Source organism: Alligator sinensis, unplaced genomic scaffold (assembly GCF_000455745.1).
Source record: "Alligator sinensis unplaced genomic scaffold, ASM45574v1 scaffold93_2, whole genome shotgun sequence".
Taxonomy (NCBI): Eukaryota; Metazoa; Chordata; order Crocodylia; family Alligatoridae; genus Alligator; species Alligator sinensis.
In genome coordinates this window covers 3,617,056-3,620,253 of record NW_005841854.1, presented here as the reverse complement: position 1 = coordinate 3,620,253, position 3,198 = coordinate 3,617,056, and positions in this window count along the sequence as shown.

Here is a 3,198-nt window from a genome sequence, read left to right as displayed (position 1 = left end):
GCCAGAGCCCTGGACTCAGCCACTCCCAATCAAAAGATCATAACTGAGTGACACAGTCATGGCAGCCATTTTGCTGAAGCCTCAGGCAACACACCCTCACCCATTCCAGCCCCTAAAAGCCAGACCCAGCCAACATTATCCTTGTTTGGACAAAGGTAACAGTTCTGGGCTTGGGACCCTGTGTGCACTTCTTTGCTGGTCTTCTAGTTTTGACTCCTGGCTCTGACTCTGGCTTCCAACTCCAGAAAGTCCATTGGCATTCCCAGATACTAGTTTCCTCTCATGATTTTGGTTTGACCTCCGGCTCTAGCTTTTGGTTTCTGATCCTTGTTAACCCATGGCTTACCTTGTCTATGGATTTGGCTTCTGGCTCTGGCTTGTCCTGACTTTGGCTATGAATACAGTTTATCTTATGAATCCAGTTCCAACAGCAGACCCCTCTGGATCCCCAGCCTCCTGAGGACCCAGTTTAGCCTACACCTGCATTTTGGCTAACTAAAACCTAGGCTACACTACCTATGCTCTGGTGCATAACAGTTAATATATGTCCTAACACATTGCCAGCAGCTTATCTTTCTCTGTTCTCATTCCTTCCTCCTCTCCTCATGCCCACAGAACTCTGCTCCCATACTAGAGTTTCTTTCACTGGTTTTCCAAAAGTCTAAACCATACTACATTGTATTTTAAGTGTATTATACTCATTACTAAATGCCCTTTTAGTAGACAGGAAAACTTCCTATTATTCTGTAATTGTTTTGTCATACTATTGCTCATACTTTGATTTACAAAATAATTTTAAACATATTTAACATTAACCATAACTGGTATGATGAAAAAAACAATTTATATTTCATGCCTAGTCAGTCTTGAACCTTGATTGCAAGTGGGTCTGTTAATATGGGCCTCCTTTTGGGGGGAAATCAAGCATCTTCTTCAAACTATTCACATTGAGATCATTTGGATGCATAGTCAAGCTACCCAAGATGAAGCCTTAGAAATCTGAGACCAGATAGATCATTCAAAATAACTTTTTTTTCCCCTTATTTACAAAGTCACCACCTTTCTAGGGCTGTGCGGAACTTCAGTTGCTGGTTCAATTCGGAGGAGATTCAGCCCGATACAGCAGCTGAATCTCTGAATCCAAATTGAATCGGGAACCCAACATAAAGGATTGAATCAATTCAAAGCCTCCAAATTGATTTGGAAAAGCTTAGGAGAAGATTCAGACAGTTCCCACTCACCACTGCAGGGAGCTAGACAAGGACTCCATGCTAGTAAGTAGAAGGCTGGGGGGAGGGGCAGGGGGAGACTGGAGGAGGAGGAAGGGGGCCATGGGAGGACCCTTGACAGGCCTCATCCACTGCCTGCTCCCTCAGCCCCACTGAATGACCCACAACCCCTGCCTGTTGTCCTAGCCCCATCAATGGCTGCCCCACCCAGTCCCAGTATCCCAGTGCTTTGGGGGGAAAAAAGCCCCACACTCACCGGCTGCTTCACCTCTAGGGACTCATGGCAGAGCCCCCCTACACAGGGCAGAGGGAGCCACCTCACCCCACCCTCCACCTGGCAGGAGCTGGTGACAGAGGGGCTTTTTTTGTTTGTTTTTTTAAGTGCCGGAAGGCTAAGCCAGGTGGGGCAGCCATTGGTGGGGCTGGGAGAGTGTGTGAGGCATGGGGCTGTTTGATTTGGAGATTCAGCCAGTTCAGCAGTGGCCAAATCTCTGAATCAGATTTTGCCAAATCAATTCAGGGCAGTGATTCGAATCACTGAATAGAATTACAGTCCCCTGAATCAGCCAAATCTGAATCTGAAGCGAATACTAGCTGCTTTGTACAGTACTACTCCTTTTCTATTGACTTCAAGGGCAGCTTACAATATCCATCCCTCCCTGACTGATATCACCCTCAGATAAAAGAGATAAATTTCATCTGCAAATATTGCTTTTCCTCCTTAGCCTCACTGGAAACTAGCAAAGATTTGTGCCAGCTGTTCCATGCGAGATCACTTATAAGAGAAGTATTCATTTATCATATTTCCAGCAGCATGTCAGGCTTGCTGCAGCACACTACACAAAAGATTAATTTCTTTTATTTTGCATTAAGAAGTTACTATAAACTTAATTGAAAAGAACCATGCAAGTCATCACAGCTCAGTATCTTCCAGAGAGCACTGATGGGATTTTCTTTCATCTTCATTCAGCTACTACTGTACCTACTTTAAACAAGTTTTGAAGTTGGAAAGCTTTTGTTTTCCATAGAAGCATCACTTCTATGCCTTTTTCTGCCTCCAGACTTGATAGAGAATTTTAAACAGCTTTTCCAAATATGGCCTTACTTTTTTTGAGAGAATCAAGGAAGACATTTGGCCAAGCTCTTTTCCTCATTCTGTCACCCCAGTGTGCTGCTGAAAAGTTGCCCTAACAAAACCCATGCAAGCAGAATCTCTCAGTGGCATAAAATGATAATATATAGCCACCTTTATACATAAAATGCATCTCTGGACAAGAGGGTATAGGCTGGAATCTCTAGGGAAATATTCAAGTCAGTAAAGATTAGAGTAGTGCTAAAGATGCTCTAAATTATGCTGAGAATCAGTTCAGTCTCTCTGTCCAGGGGAGCGGGGGCACTGGGAGACCTCTGCGGCGGCCAAGGGGTCTGCTTACCTCCCGCAGGGCCGGAGGAGCCGGGGAAACCCCATGCACCGGTAGCGCCGGCGCGGGTCATCAGCCGGGCGTTTATCCGGCTGCGGCGGAACGGCGGGGGTGGAGCACTCCAGACGGGGGAAACAAATGGCGACCACGCTGAGGGAGAGAGGCGGCTGAAGGGAGAGAGACGGGGCGCGGAGCCCCAACGAGCAGGGGATCAGCCGCCGCCTGCGGAGGACGGAACGACGCCAAGTGGAGGCAGAGCAGGCTGCGAGCAACGCAGCGGAGCACCTGCGGGGTGCAGGACGACGCCGAGCAGAGGCGGAGCAGACTGCGAGCAGCGCGACAGAGCGGGCTGCGAGCAGCGCGGCAGAGCGGGCTGCAAGCAGCGCGGCAGAGCAGGCTGCGAGCAACGCGGCGGAGCACCTGCGGAGTGCGGGACGACGCCCAGCAGAGGTGGAGCAGGTTGCGAGCAGCACGGCAGAGCGGGCTGCGAGCAGCGCGGCAGAGCGCCTGCAGAGTATGGGACGGCGCCTAGCAGAGGAGGAGGCGGG